Here is a 16,548-nt window from a genome sequence, read left to right on the forward strand (position 1 = left end):
AGATTAGCAAACTTATGGATGATAAAGATCGTATATGTGATCAAGGTGTTCAGGCTTTGGCGAAATTCCAAGATACCCTTCTTGAGGTTCAACTTGAACGAGATGAAGCTAACCGCAAGAATACCGTGCTCTGTGAAAGATAAAGTCAAGTCCGTTCTCGTCTCCTTATAAATAGTGATGATGAGTTCGCTTGGGCCGCGAAAATCTTGGATAACGCCAGAAAAGATTTAGGTGTAAATGTTAGTCTCCAAGTTGAGCATACAGCCTTGATTAGAGATATGATTTCTGAGAGAAGGTCATTAACTGTTTTCCTTTATTAATTTTTGGTTTTTCACGGGTTTTTATCAAGTTACTGATTAATTGCTATATGCTTCGCAAAATCTGAAAGTAGATATCGCCAAAGAGTTGAGGAACTTGAAGATGAAAAAGAGGAACTCGCAAAGAATCTTTCTTCTCGTAACGACAAATATTCTAGATTAAAGAATCAAATCAAGATCATTGTTGCGAACTTTAAGAACGACGCTCTGCATTTTCGCAATCAAACTATTCAAATGGTTTGTGATGACCATAGTATTCCTCACTCTGATTATCCTTGTCTCTTGGAGGAGATCCCAAAGAACATTCCTAGTCTGACCATCTCTGATAGCGAAGCTGATGATGAAGAATCTGATGGTGATGAAGGTTCTGATGGAGATAAAGGTTCTGATGCAGACGAAGAAGGGAACACGTCTGATGAAGATGATGAAGGATCAACTAAGAAGTAGTCTTTGTTTCTTTCTTTGATCTTCTGTAATACTTGTACATTTATTCCTTCTTTCTGTATATTTGAGAATTCTTTTGGTTCCCCATATTCCTTAATATATGAGTTTCTTTCATTTTGACCTACATTCATTAAAACAACTTGCAATGTTTAATCAACATAATCATTAATTTTTGAATTTTTGCGTAAATATATCATGCGGAGACAAATAATATTTTCTAATTTCATTCATTCCCATACTTGCCTCTGTTATTTGTATCCAAATGAGAGATTTTGCAGATTTTTCTTATTTTGTGCCTCAACTTCGCAGTTGTGTATGTATAATTTCGTAATCATATGCGAAGTGAATTTTGATTCTTTTCAAAATCTCATTCCTGTGTGGTCTTATTTTGCCTTCCTAGTTAAAGGTCTTATTATGCCCCCTCTTATCATTGCGACAAAATCGCAGGACGTCCTTGCACTTTCATGCAAAAACCCATTGATCTTGCCTTAAATTTTTTCTTTGTATTATTGCCTCTCCAGGATAGTTGCGACAATATGACAGGCCTAAATTTTCTTGCGAAAATAAAGCCTCATGACATTGCCTCTTGCGACGAAATCGCAGGACGTCTTCGCACTTTCATGCGAATACCCATTGATCCCGTCTTATCTTTCTCTTTAGTATTATTGCATCTTCAGGATTGTCGCACAAATATGACAAGCCTTAATACCCTTGCGAGTAAAAAGACTCATGACATTTGCGTCTTAAGACACTTATCATCTCCCTAATGGAGGGTGCCGCCCTTATCTCCCCCCTGGTTGCCCCTTCAAGGAGGCGTACCTCTACCATACAAGGTTGGCTCCTCCCATCCGGTCTTAACAACAACCAGTTATTTTCGCAGCCTCTTATCCCTTTTACCTAAAGGATTTATGGTTACGAGACTGCACCCTAAGTGGGGTTTTCTTCAGGCCGAGTGCAGTATAAGCCAAGACTTGTCAAGAATGGCAAGGTACGCTCCAGACTCCCCTGGCACTCTTGACTCAACCGTGTACCTCGGCGTTTGTCATATTTTGCACTCCTTGGGAGAGTCCTTATTACCTTAGTCGCCCAACCTAAGTCATATGCTTAAGCTGAGAATCCAAGGTGCCTCTCTCGTATAGGCTTTATTGACCCCAAATCTCCATGACTCAGGTTCCGGGGGCGGTGTAACCTTTCCCTGAGCCATGCAACAGGTACCCCCTTATATGACGTACTTTAGGTCTTACATTTTCCTCTTGCGAAATTGTATTCGCGAACTAGGGTGTACGTCATAAAGGTTCGCCCCTTTCTCTTTTGTCATTGCTCTCTGATTGTCTTTTGTAGAATTCATTATCTCTGCGAGATTCTCGTACATCATCACATCGTATTTGCACTTCCCAATCTATTTTTTTATCATTCAGTAAAATGTACTTTTTGAAAACTTTCGCAACAAATCAACCATTCATACACATCTTATTTTCTGCTATGCTTCCTTGGTAGTGGTATGTTCACCATTTCTTATTCTGAGCTAGCATTAGTTTCGCAACATTTCTTCTTCTTTTCGTTCGATTTCATCCACCATCAATCTCTCACTTCTTTGTGTCTCTTTGATTTTTCGTCGCCAACTTTCCTTCTTGTTTGCTATTCCTTCGCAGGATTCTACCTCAGTTTCGTAACATTTCTTTCCTTCAACCCAATCTCCTTTTATGATTCCTACACCGCTGGGGTGAGGGAATTTGATGCACTGGTGGAAATTTGAAGTTACACCTAGAATCCCATGTATCTAAGGTCGACCAATTAATGCATTGTAGGGTGACTCTACGTCAACAACACAGAACAGGATTTCAGAAGATATTCCCTTCAATGGAATTCGCATAGTAACCTCCCCTTTAGGCTTGTTGGCAGTACCATTAAAACCATATATCTTATATGTTGATGGTATAAGATCATCATCTCTCCCTCCCATGGTTTTATAAGTATGATAGAATAAGATGTTCACAGAGCTTCCGGTATCGATTAGAATCCTATTAATTTCCCATGAGTCTTCAGCTTCATTATCTCAATCTTCTTTCGGTTTTGGATTAATTTTTAATTTTACCACCAATAGATTGTCATGTACCTCTCCACCTTCGGGGACTTCTTCTGCGGTAAAAGAAATAATCTGCTTCTGCCACTCCTCTAGTGGCGAGATTTTCGCAATGTTCATAATTTATCTTCCATCACTGTCTCTTGCGAACACTCTACTCAAAAAATTGTCATGAAAATATTCAATTGTCTTGTATGATGTATGATAGAGTGACAGAATAGATTCTTTGCTTTTGCACCAACTTCTACGAAGAACGTTTCCTTCTCTTTCACCGTGTTTACTCTGTGATGCTCTGGTGGTGCTGGTAGTAATGGTTGAGATTGTGGGTGTCCTACCAGAAAGTGGTTTAGTTTTCCTTGACCTATCATTCTCAGAATAATTCTCTTTATATTTCTGCAATCATTTGTAGTATGTCCATGAAAATGATGATAAGAACAGAACTCATGACTTCTGCGGCTTGGAGGTGGTTCCGTTCCCATGTTCCATGGTGTTGGTATATTATCCATCAAAATTATAGCTTCCCATATTTTCTCCACACTTGCACTCAGAGGTGGCATCTTGATTTCTTCCCATACTACCTTGTGACCTCCTTGTCCTCTATTATAATTTTGTCTTTGACCTCAATAGGTTTCTTGCGGATGATCAAGTCTTTGAATCTTATTATTTCCACCATGATTGTAGAAATTTATTTCTCTTTCATACTCCTCTTGATCTCGGCTTCCCATAGCCACCAGTTTCTGTTGATTGTTGCCCGTAACCTTTTCTTGTTGTACTTTCGAAGTGCTCGCCACTGTGTTTATTAGTTTGGGTAATAAGCTTGCATTCGCTGTTTGTGAACTGGTGTTCGCAACCGGGTATGATTCCATTTCATTTTGTCTTTCCTCTAGAGCAATATATTGTTCCTGAAGTTCTCGCAGTTCAGTCATTGTGATTGTATTCTTGACTCTGAAAATTTGGATATACAATAGATTGGTTGCGAACATAGCATTGATAAGATATCTCTCATCCACATGGCCAGCCATTTCACTACACATAGTTCTCCATCTTTTAGTTAGGTGTTTCAAACTTTCGCCAATCCTTTGCTTTAATCCAAACACATCTTCAATACCAGGTCGCGAAGAATTGTTACTTATATATGCCCCCAAGAATGTGGTTTCCAAGTGATTGAAAGATGTTATTGTATTTTTGGTAGACCTTCGAACCATTTTAACGTATCTCCTGTTAGACTGGACGCAAAATACTTGCACAATACGGCATCATGATTTTTCCATTGCAACATGCACCTCACGTAGGTTTTAATGTGTTGAATTGCACAACTTGTTCCATCAAAAATGCTGGTTAATGCGGGTAAATTGCATTTCGGAGGTATTCCTCCTAGTTGTACTTCCCTTGTAAATGGAGTTTTCGCAGCTTCTTCTATAGCTTCATCTAATTGTCTTCTGCCTACTTCTCCTCTATTATTTATCATTCCTCTCATTTCTTCCAATTCTTTTAAGATTTGTTTATTTACACCTGAATTTTGATCCATTGGTCTTTTTAATTTCGCCTCCCTTCTTCTGCGTTCATGTCTTTCTTCTCTCGCGAAATTTTGCATTTCTTCTTCATCATCCTCATCTCGTCTTCTCCCGTGATTCTCTTCCTCATCTCTATCTTGAATTCGCATATGATGATGTCTCTCATTTTCCCCTCCATGATTTTGTTAATTTCTTATCAATTCCATTCGATGTCTTTCAGCGATCCTCTGTACTCTATCATACTCTTCATTGAGATTATCGTTATTCCGGTTTTGTGTACGCCTTCTTTCTCGATTGTCGTGATTGTTCTGGCGAATTGTCTCCTGAAGCTCTTGTTCTTCCATTTCCGCTCTCAATCTTTCTCGTTCGCAAGTTAAACGTGTTTGTTCAGCATAGTGTCTTTCAATTTCTTCTTCAATCGTTTGTTGATTTCTTTGAGCTTCTCTCTCATGTAAAATTCTCCTTCCTTCCTTTCGATTCCCTTCGCCATCTTGATTATTTCGTCCCTGACGTTGTCCATTCTCTTGATTTCTATCATTTTGCCTATCATCAAAAGTTTCATTTTATGGAACGTAACGATCATCAGTCCTTTCTCTATCTTTGCAATGTTATTCATTAGGATTTGGTATTTCTTCTCGAATATTATTTCCATCATTAACTGTGGGTGAGTTTCGCCTCATCTCTCTTCTAGTCGATCTTGAATATGATCTCGTAGTACTTCTCGATCTTCTACTTTGTAGTTTCATATTTTCCATCCTCAATTCGTGATTTTGCCTTGTTAGATTTGCACGTTCTTCTGCCTCAGCTCTTCTTTCTTCATGTATTCTTCGTCTCAACGTTTCTAACGCTCCAATTTCCTCATCTCCATGAATTATTCCTTTATCTGCTTCTTGATTTCTCTCTATCTGTCTATGGTTCCTGGTTTGCTGCTCTTCTTCTACTTCTTCTGCTGAGTTTGATCGCCAAGTGTGTACACTCACTCTATCATAATCTGTTGTTCCCTTTTGTACCGGTGTTTGCTGAACTGGCGGTTGAACTTGATTTTCTCCATTATTTCTCCTTCTAGTAGATTCTCCCATTTCACTTCTCTCCCTTCCAGCAAGTCTTTTACTTCTTCTTCTAGAAGTTGTCGGTTGTTCCGATATATTTCTCCTTTTAGCCATTCTTTCAATACTAACAAATTGTAAGAGATTATGTAAGTTTTTCACCAATTACCAATTACTTTCAATTCTAATAAATCACAATATTAATCTTCAACTTTTTCTAGAACAATCTTCCGTCTTCAATCCCTCCCTGTTTCTAGCGCCATTATGTAGTTGAAGGAAATCTTACACTACACCCCTCACAAGATTTCATTAACATTCAACTCATTTTTGGATTAACAATCTTAATTTTATTGATGAATCTTTGAACAATCTTACAAGAAAAGATAAAGGAATCAAGAATAACCACTGCTCTAGATTTTCTCTCTCCTATTTACTTGCTTCTCACTCAGAAAAGATCTCCCTCTTCCTCACAGCTGATCGACTCTTTATATAGAGTTTTTCATAGTGGATGACAGCTAATCCATCCTTTATTTTCGGAAATGGCTTGCGACATTATCGCAACCTTATAAATATCAATCTCACAAACTTCCTTATTTTCGCGGGACTGTCACACTTTTCTCATGATTTGGCTGATGTCGTCTATTATGTCGTTTCTGAAGTTGTTCTGCAACACTGTCGTGTTGTGTTGTTAATAATTTCGATGAGGCATTATTGCTACGAGATTCTGATCCTACAGTTGTGAGGTGATTGATTAATCTAGGTTGTTCTTCGGGAATATAAGACCGGATTATCAATTGGTTCCTGTTCACCTTGATTATTATCAAAAGACGGAACAAAAACTTTCGGGTTTTTCTGTGGGAGACAGATTGATCCTTTGATAGACTTGTCTGTGTGAGACAAACTTTTTTATTGTTAAAGCCTGCGATTTTGGGTCGTAGCAACTCTTAGTTGTGGGTGAGATCAGCTAAGGGAATCAAGTGCGCAGTATCCTGCTGGGATCAGAGGTGTGGGGAGTACAACTGTACCTTGGATCAGTGGGAGACTGATTGAGGTTCAACTATAGTCGAGTCAGAAGTTAGCTTGGAGTAGGCTAGTGTCTGTAGCGGCTTAATACAGTGTGTGTTCAATCTGGACTAGGTCCCGGGGTTTTTCTGCATTTGCGGTTTCCTCGTTAACAAAATTCTGGTGTCTGTGTTATTTCTATTTCCGCATATATTTGTTTATATAATTGAAATAATACAAGTTGTGTGTTTGAATCAATCAATTGGAAATCCGACATTTGGTTGTTGATTGATATTGATTGTTCCTTGGATATTGGTCTTTGGTACCATCCAAGTTATTACTTGTATTTGATTAGTACTCGCAGTTTCTGTTTGAAGAAATCAAATCAAGTGAGAGTTATAAACTCGTTGATATACTTTTAATTGATTGAGTGTTGTTGATTCTCTTAAAAGTATATTCGAGTTTGTCCATACAGATTGTTAAGCGAAATATTGGGTGGTGTTGTTAGACCCCCGCTTTTTCAATTGGTATCAGAGCAGGCAAACACGTTCAAGACCTTACAAGTATGTGTTTGTAGCGATATGACTCTATGGACAGTAGTGATATCTCAATAAATGCACCACCAGATCCAGGGATTTCATAATTCTCTTCCATGACTGATTTAATAAAATCTGTAGAAGAAATTCTATCTAAACCTCCACCAGGTTTAAAATCCCTTGAAGTGTTTTCATGGCTTGAAAAGAAGCTTGAGAGCTTATCTCTTGATGTTGAGTTATACCTCAAGAAAGAGCAAGAATCTCTTGACAGGCTAAATCAAGTTATGATGAATAATATTCATGTTGAGGTTGATATTGATTTACTAATCAGTGAGAGCAATGCTCCTCCTCTGCGTAATCCAATTAGTTGTGATAAACTAAACGAATTACAAGAGGAGTTTAAATCTTAGTTGTCTGAGTGTATCACCTCAAAGCATGAATTGGTTCGTTGCTCAATTCTTGATACTTCCTATCAAGATAGTAGTATTGTCTTCTTTTATGAAGAATCTAGGACGTATCTTTTTTATCAAAAGAGTTTCCCTTCGCAGTACTAAAAACTATCTGCAGAAACTGTTTTTTATAAGTTGGAAAACAAGAAATCAGAAACACAAATCTTTTTGGGTTCTCTTGAAGTTCTTTGATAGACTTATAAAAACAGTTCCTTGGGTGTTTCTCAACACTACAAGATTTAAGAGTTGTTGGAAAGAAACTCTTTCTTGGTGCCATGATGAGCAAGACATTGTTCACCTCAACACAACTTTTTTGTGTTGAAAGTGAATCCCCACCAAGAAATGTCCTGCTATGTATACGGTGAGGGAAGCACAACAACTGGGGCGCACAGATTATATTCGGTAAGGCTGTAAAATTCAATTGGACTTTTCTAAAAAGGTATGTCTATAAACTTGAGAAAGTTTTATGTTTTTATTACTTGTTTGAGTACTTATAATGATCCATGTACCTTGCTTATCGTTCATTTCTACCTAACTTGATATGTGTTTAAGGTTCTTAAATGTTTAGGTTTGAAAACATTAGTTCGGGATGTTTGGAATTAATGGTACACATACCAAGTATGCATAACATCATTTAAAACCAAAATCCAGGGGTTTAAGTTCGCAAACCCCGTCTGCATGCTGCTCCAGGATACGAAAATTCGTTTGCAAACCCGTATGCATACTTGACGTCGATATTCGGTAAACTTGTTTTGGCCGTAACTTCTTCGTCCGAACTCGGATTGACCTCATTCTTTTTGCACTCTCTTCCTATTTGAATTCTATTCAAAATGGAGACGAGAAACCTTGAATTTGGATGAGTTAAGATTGGTATTTGTCCTGTCTCTTATTTTTGAGTATTTTGCTCCGTTTCGTTGCACTTGTTCCACTTATCTTGAACTTGGGAACTTGGATTCTTGGAGTACTACTATTCTAAGATAATTTGTAGCTTTTACAAGAATGTTGTTGGTGAATCACAAAGAAGGAAGTTCAAGAATGGAAAGTAGTACGCAGTGCTATGGAATTCTTGAATGTTCACAATCATCCTTTGTGAACTATGGTGCATAGTCGTTATTGACTTTTTATGTTCTTCTTTGATTAAGAAAATCTTTTTATACGCCTTTGGTAGCTATTATTTGTGTAAATCCATGCGAAAAATATTGATTCTACCCTATAAGGACAAATCATCTTGTATGTGCATTACGAGTTTGTCTTGTTGCCTAGGAAACTTCTTATGAGAATTTATTCTTATTTTTGAGAAGGATTACTAGAGTTTGGAATAGACATTATTGTGATTACACATAGCTATGTCCAACGTTTTCATCTTATTGTTTTTAGATTTATTGGTTTAAAATTCTAAAAATATTTGGAGGATGATGTTTTTGCAGTATTTAATTTTTATGATTTGTTATATTGCAATTTATTATGGGATATGTATGTTTGCGTCCGTGAACTTGAAGGTCCCATACCTTGTCAAAAGTAAAGTCGTCCGTGTTCGATATTCACGTACTGGTAAAAGGATGAATGGACTTTTGACAAATACAAAAGTTAACCCTATATTGTCAATTATGTTGATGGAAGATAGGTTAAAATCTTTTGTTTTCAAGGATTATGTCTATTATTTTTGTTACGCAAATAATGATTGAAGATAGAATGAATCCTTGTGTATTCCGCAGTATTGATCATCCCTGATCCATATTCGTATGTATTACTGTGAGGCTCCGTAATGTGTCTTATGTTGAGCACGAAACAACCAAGTTCATTATTTTTGATTAACTTTGTTGGTTGTTCCGTAAGGTACTTTATGTTGAGCATTTTGAACTAAATTAATCATCTTGTTTGGTTATTTATTTATTGCTCCGTAAGTTTCTTATGTCGAGCAAAACAATTGACAATTAAATTGATTACTTTCGTAATTAGTTTGGTTGTGTATTCCAATTAGATTAATTATGGGTTCTATTTTAATTAATCTAGTTGAGTATTTTTGTGTCTCCATGAGTTTCCTTATATTGAGCACAACCAATTGAATTGATCACTTTTTGTGTTTGATTTGATTGCGTATACCGATTAAATTAGTCATGGGTTTTACTTGTGATTAATTTGATTGAGTTTTTGGATATAAAAAATCATTCTTATGGTTTTTGGTTCTTTTGAACTTGTGCTTAATGGTCAAATCTTGAGGGGTGTGCGGCTGTGGAATTTTAGAGGGGTTATCTTGTATCTTTAAACTCCTTGATGAATGTTGTTAGCTTCGGATATATGATTGCATCTAAATAAGATGATGTGTTTTTCTTTCTCTCAGTCATGAAATGTCTCTTACGGAAATTTCATTATGAACTCGTTCTTGTACCTTTGCCAATTTTATTGACAAAAAGGGGGAGAATTAATATGTAGTTCACACTACAAATACATATGGTTTTCGGATCATTGTGTAAGGGGGAGTGGTTTTCATGTGAGATGGAGTATTGACTAAGGGGGAGTGATACATATCACCATAGTATTATTGTTGAAGTTGTGATACAATTGAGCTTTGCCATTGTATAATAATACTATGACACTGTATAACAATGATCGAGACCGATGCTTTCTCATTGTTATAGCTGCGGATCTTCAACAACGATGGTGCTAAACGTACAACCTTTGGGATCATTGGAGTACTTGGAAGTGACGAAGATTTCGAGGAATGTTGAAGATTAGACATGTGGAATATGAGCTACTAAAGTTTCATTATATTTTTTGTATTCCATATGTATTGATAGTTTTGTCATTAAAATTGACAAAGGGGGAGATTGTTAGAGCACTGCTCGGTCGAACTCGCATGCGTTGCTATCTCAAGCATGTTTGTCAATGTTAGTGATCAAAATAATAAGTCTTGATTTCTAGTCTCTTATAGCTAAGTCGCGGACTAGGATAGTAAGTGTAGTTGAGCTCAAGGACTTCATGGCGATTCACCATACAAGTAGAAGGACTACTCAAGGAACCGGTGGAACTTCTCGACAGAAAGGTATGTGGAGACTTGAACTTATCTGTCACTCAAAATTCTATCTATTCTATCTCCTACTCTTTGAGACAAAATTCGTATGCTATATATATAGACTAGATCATACACATTTGGTATTTCGAGCTGAGTATACCTCGCCTATCTATATCTCGAAATATGTGTTGGTAAGCTTTTCGCTTCGACCAAGTTTATCTTTACCTAGCGACGAAAGTCATGAATGTTTCAATCACTTTGAAAATTGCTTTGACGAATGTTTATGGTGGATTTTAGTTCAGGGCTAAAATTGTAAAACTAAATTTATGCGCAGACATCCTGCAAAGGATAAAGCCACTGATAAAATAGAGAATACTTCTCCATTGAAAACTTATAGCATTATCAATTAATGCATGAACAGCCTTGTATTTCCTGTATTGCGTCACTCTTATCATTATTGGTGCGGCGACGAATGAGTGTTGCTCTCAGCAGAGCAACACAAATCTCCAAGCATTAAATAAGGAGACATGTACGAAATACCCATACAGGCTATAACTCTCGGAGTGTTATACTAGCCCGATCAAGCATCTGGACTGTCCGTATCAGTCTCAGAAACGATCACGACCATCCAACTTCACCAGCATGATTGGATGGCTTAGATCGGATACATAACCCCCAGGAAGGTATTGGAGTATTCACCACCGTCCCAATACGGACCCGCATGGTCGGCCTCCCCAAAAGGGTAGCATAGCTTGCTAATACGTCCAGCCAAAGTGGCGCGGACGTGAAACCCTAAATTAGGGTTTGCGGCACATTACATGTGTCGCAAATCGGTCTCAACCATCCATCTTTGCATGCATAGATGGAGGGTGTAGATATAGATTCAAAGGGACCATAGCATGTCAACACAAATACCATGGGCCCGCCTACATACATAACCAATCGGTCAGGACCAACTATGGTTGGTCGTCCCAATTCGTGCGCCCAAACAAGGCATGGCGCACGGCCGGAAAAACCCTAATTATGGCTTGTGTTGCGATCACGAGCGCCATCTTCTCCTGCTCGGATGAAGGTTTCAGGAGTAGACTAAACAGGTCCGGTGAGCATCAACATGATCACTGTGGACCCATCTATCTCCACACTCGATCGACCAAAGCTTATCATGCCTGGTTGCCTCGATTCGCACGCCCAAACTAAGCGTGGTCACACCTCCCAATTGCAAACGAATCTCGACCACTCAAGTTTTCCGTACAAATTGAGTGGCTTAGATCACGTTTCTATGGGATAGTAAAGTATAGGCGTGTACACCAGCCCGCCGTCTGCACGCCGGACTGATCGGCCAAGACCGACCAAGCTTGGTGGTCTCGAAACGCGCGCCCGAAGTAGTCTTGTCGCGCGGCCTTTGCGGCACAAAATTTCTGTCACAAATCGATCCTAGCCGCTCCTCTTTACCGGACAGATTGAGCGGTCCTGATCACGCATTCATGGGGCAGCAAGGTATAAGCGCCTATACCGGCATGCCGCTTACACGCATGCACAATCGTCCTGGCCAAAATTGCGTCCCGAGCTTGGTTTCGACCAAGCTGAAGAGTGATGCTTGCGCACCTCTTCACAAACCCTAATTCCACAAACGGTCGCAGATGAGTGTCTCAAATATCATCTTGTCCGTTCAACTTCACCTGCTTGGTTATACAACCCTGGTCAGGAGTTAACTTGTCAATGAGGTGTCGTGGTGATTATCATCCGCCACTCTACCACACCATGTGGTCGGTCAAGTCAGGACTTGCTTGCACAGCCTCCAAACCATCACATGAAGTAGGCTGGACATGAAGCTATTTTAAGACGCTCAAACAACGATGCTTCATACATGCTGAGTATACTCGATGCATTACTTGCATAGAATACACACGATAATTCACAAGTATCGACTTCCTAAATAACTTAGTTATTTAATCTAGCATCACATACTGCTTTCTGTGGGTCCCACGATCCACACACTCGAGACATCAATCATATCACAAACTGAGGGATACATACTGGGGTATTGGTCTGGCGGTTTACAGCGTGCAGCGCACAACGCGCCATCACTAGAACGTGTCAGGAAGTCATGGACGGATAGTGATGATGGGAGAAGTGGGCAAGACTGATCGTGTAACACTAACACACGCAACTCCACTACTCCATCACTCCACTTTCTCCACTTCCCATGAGAGACGTGGGTTAGGCTCAATGACTTGTATAAATAGGTTATCCTCCCTATTTTCAAACAAGAAAGACAATAGAAGCAAGTGTTGATACAACCGTATTCAAACATCGGAACTGATAGCTTACCTTTGGCAAGCCAGTTCAGCTTTCTGATACAAGTCATACATAGCCAACACCTTTACAATCTCAACACCTTCTTCGCTTCCCTCCCTAAGATCAACCCCATCTCCTTCACTTTGTGACCGAATCAAGTCTGGAACGACCATTTCTTGGTTTAGGCCAGAATTGTACAGATTGATTTCTCGAATCACAAAGCACTCCCGTGCAGTGCATTTGTTTAGGGTTTAGATTCATTCCTCATCCACACAGCTCAACTTACCAAATTCGGCAGGAATAGTTCTCACCCATAAATAATTGGCGACCACAGCGGGAGGTTAATCTCTCAGTTATAAAGTCAATTTCTTCAAAATCTGATTCAATTTCAATAATTTTGAAGGGGTAAATCTTAAATTCAATCCAATCATCAATCTATTTCAAAGATGGTGGAACTTAGGTCAGGATCAGCAATCAATTCTGATGGAACTAGTGTAGATAACGCTCTCGGTATTGATGTACCTGTCCGTAGAGATACTGTGGTCAATACATCTCGTGGAACCGTCTCTTCTACCACCAACACCAGTGGAGCAGGAGATGTTCCAGTAAGTGTAACGCCTCCTATCACCAGAGTCAGAGCAGCCGCGAACCCTGACATCTCTTCAAGTGTAACGCCTCCAGCGATCACCAGAACAACAACTTCCATTCATTCATCAGGACGGGGAGCCGGAGGAGAAAAAGGAGGACCATCTCCCATTACCATCGCAGATTTGATGGAGAGGCAGGAAGTCCTTGCTAAGACTCAAACGGATATGGCTGCAACTCAGAAAGAGGTACTCACTTTTCTTAAGACATTAACTGATCGATTGCCACAAGAGCCGCGACATCCCCTGGAGCCAACAAGGAACGCATTCAACACACCCGGAGAAGGTACTTTAGCGGCGCGGACCTACATGGACCTGATCAAAGAAGCGACATCGGATATGAACGGTCCTGTCATGGAGATTCCTACACTGGGGACTGATCCTCACAACGATCCTCCTCAATTCAATAGTCTCACTATGAGCTAGAGGCCGGTGGATCAGGAAGCGGTTTCTCTAGTGGAAAGTTTATGCGAACTTTTACACCTCTCGAAGAATCAGCGGGCAAAAACGTTTTGTTGCAATCAACCAGAAGAAGGTCACAACCGGGCCCTACACGTTACTGCACGCATCAAGGATTCAGATTTCAAGAGGGCCCTCATCGACACGGGAGCGTCTTCGAATGTGATTACTCTCAAGACTCTCAGGACGTCCCAGGTTCGCTCAAGCAAGATCGCATGGCATCCTACCACAATGACAGATTTTGAAGGAAACCAGACCAGCACATAGGGGATCGTCCCTTCAACGTATCACCAATGCCTGAAGACTATGCTGAATAAAAAGTCATTCGTATTCCTGCATCATTATCTCCTTACACACGAATATGAGGAGTGGAACTGTTCAAACCGAGGGAAGCTCCGCGGGAAGGATCAGACAAAGTCTATTGCATCCCACTCCCCACGTGAGCGTCAATCCAGGAGGAGGACCGGCTTGCATCATCGAAGGCTAGGCCCCATGATGCATCCTTGCTGACGAGGCATCTCAATTCTTCTCTCCGCCCAACGGAATGCTACAACAACGATGAGCCACAAGAAGAAGTGCTAGACGCTCCACGACAGCTGCAAGATGGTAGCAACTCCACAACTGATGAGCTCGACGATGAGGAATCTCCGAGGCCCATCTCCATCAGCTCGACCTTGGGTAATCATTCATACAATATCCGATCCAAGCCGGTCAAACAATCTCCGAGGCAATTCAGGCGCGAGATCAGGTGTTGCATGGATTCCAGAGACTTGAACGAATGCTGCCCCAATGACAATTTCCTCTACCTAACATCGACATGTTGGTAGATGCTACCAGCGAACACGGAATGTTCTCCTCCATGGATGGATGTAGCGGCTACAACCAGATAAGGATGTATGAGCATGATGCAAGTAAGACATCATTTCAAACCCTATTGGAAACTTTTGTTATACCGTAATGCCATTCGGTTTGAAAAGTGACGGTGCGACGTATCAACGCGTTATGACGACAATCTTCCATGACATGATGCATAAGCAATTTGAAGACTACGTGGACGATATAGTAGTCAAACCCAAGACTCAAGCTATCCTCACAATGTCGCTGCCGCGAACCGTTAAGGGGCTCCACAACTTCATGAGCAAGGTGAATTCCAAGTTTTATACCTGGCTTAGCCCAGCTCGTTGCTTCATTCACTCCCTTGCTGAAGAGAGGAGAAAGTTTCGTCTGGACCGCACTACAACATGAAGTGTTTCGGAAGATTCAACGAATATTGTCATCTCCAAATCATCAAAAATGGTTCACCTATCATGTCAGCCCGGACAAAGAGCGAGCCAGGGACATCTTCGGATCTATTGGAGCGTCCCGAATTCAGGATACCTGAGGGTCACAATCCAAATGTGACTGAACAACAAGTGGTGTAATTGTGCATCAATATGACAGAACCTGTCTATCTTGCTTTGTCGAAGAACTTGCGCTTTCAGACATCCTCTGAACTCCGTGAAGCTGCTAACGCTTAGTTGCGACAGCACCTGCCCCGCTAGAAGAACAAGCCTGCCAGTAATGAAGAGCCTCATGATGTTCGCGGAAGCATACATCTCACCAACATGCAATACAACCTTCAGCCTTCTGTAAGCAGTTTCACTAAAGCAGCAAGAGGAAAACCACCGAGATACAACATCCTGCGCGTCCAAGATCGCCAACTCCAACTCCAATAGCACATGCACGACCGCCACAATGATGAAACAACGTCCAAGATATTCCATGTCTGGATCGACGGCAGCAACATCAATGAGAGACGCTTTCAGAATTTCGTCTCCCGTAGAAGAAGTAGCTGTGTTACCAAAGGAGATTGCACCTGGGTCTTAAGAGGTACATATATATTCTCCATGTCAAGAGATTCATCATTAGTTAAGTCATTCGCATGAAGGAACTTCCTTACTCCTCAAAGACACTATCTGAAGCTGATAATGGCAAAGGAGTATGACACTTAGCACTGCCCATCTCAAAGATGGTGAATTTAGAGAGATGCAAGCACGCTATCGTTCCAAGATGTCCAAAGACGAATATATACTCAAGAGTACAGAAGTATTGTCAAAGGCCGGTGATATTCCTGGACGTCTGTGAAGCGCAACGCAGGCGCAAAGACGGTCTCATGAACCCAGCTTGGCAACATCTATCAAGTCGAAGGCTCAATGGATACTCATGGGCAGGGGAATGTCCCCCTCTTCTTCATTCCATGAGGTAATATCAAGAAGCCATCGGTTCCATCATTAGCTTCTCCCTCTAATAACGAGACGAGCTCTACCACTATATGAAGACCGCCAAGTTTGCGCCATCTTCCTTCCAGTCTCTTCTGATCGCAGCTGCAGTTGAGAACCGTTGTTCAAGCTTCACCGTAGCAACAACCACTACGGACAGAGGTAATCCGAACTTCTACATATTTTATTTTCCCACGGAGAAGTAGTAGAGTCACGGAGGAGAGATGGCGATATCTTTATTATGGTAAACCCGCCGACCATACAAGATAGAACCATGTAAATCACGCTTGGGGACTGAGGCTCAGCATGAAGTTCCTTCACCTTCAGTCAGGGACTTCTTCAACACGGTCAATCAAGAAGCATGTAATTCGCAAGTGTAAATCAAACTGAAGAGGAATCTGCTTCACCGCTCTTCCACAAGAAGCTTGCTTCAACGCTCTCTCCTGAAGAAGCTGCTTCAACACTCTCTCCAACAGAAGCCGCTT

The sequence above is a fragment of the Papaver somniferum genome, chromosome 1 (genome assembly GCF_003573695.1).
Source record: "Papaver somniferum cultivar HN1 chromosome 1, ASM357369v1, whole genome shotgun sequence".
Taxonomy (NCBI): Eukaryota; Viridiplantae; Streptophyta; class Magnoliopsida; order Ranunculales; family Papaveraceae; genus Papaver; species Papaver somniferum.